The following is a 568-nucleotide window of genomic DNA, read 5'->3' as shown; positions in this document are numbered from 1 at the left end:
TTTAATATTTTCAAGTATAGGAAAATGTTCGTACTTCGATTAAATAATTGTGTTTGTCAATTTTCTTCTAGTGAATATGTCAATTGATTTTTTTTGAATTTATTTTCATTTTCTATATTTTTTAGTCTAATCTATTATTACGTTTAATGCTTGAAGAATATGATACAATAAGATTATGTTAGTACATATATATTTCTTTTATGTACATTGTGTATTTTTACATTCCCTTTTTATGGGTTTGAGTATTTTCTACGTTAATCCAATACTATCAAAGAAGTCGTATCTTTTTACCAACACAGGGTTTTCTGTTTTTCCGAACAAGTCACTCATCCATTTTTCTAACCATGCTTACGATGCTTAATTGTAGTGATGTGACGGAAACTAATAATCCAACGTGACTAGGCCGTCAACCTCTTTTGCATATATGTACCCATAATTATGAAAGTGGTCTAAGTCAAAATTAACAAAAAAAATGAATTTATCAGTTATTTCATACCACACATTATTTTAAACTAAATTAATTTAATTTAATTTTCACGATACATTGTCAAAAATAAAATGTTAGATA

Source organism: Polistes canadensis, unplaced genomic scaffold (assembly GCF_001313835.1).
Source record: "Polistes canadensis isolate GaletaPanama2010 unplaced genomic scaffold, ASM131383v1 scaffold_224, whole genome shotgun sequence".
Taxonomy (NCBI): domain Eukaryota; kingdom Metazoa; phylum Arthropoda; class Insecta; order Hymenoptera; family Vespidae; genus Polistes; species Polistes canadensis.
This window is presented reverse-complemented; position numbering follows the sequence as displayed.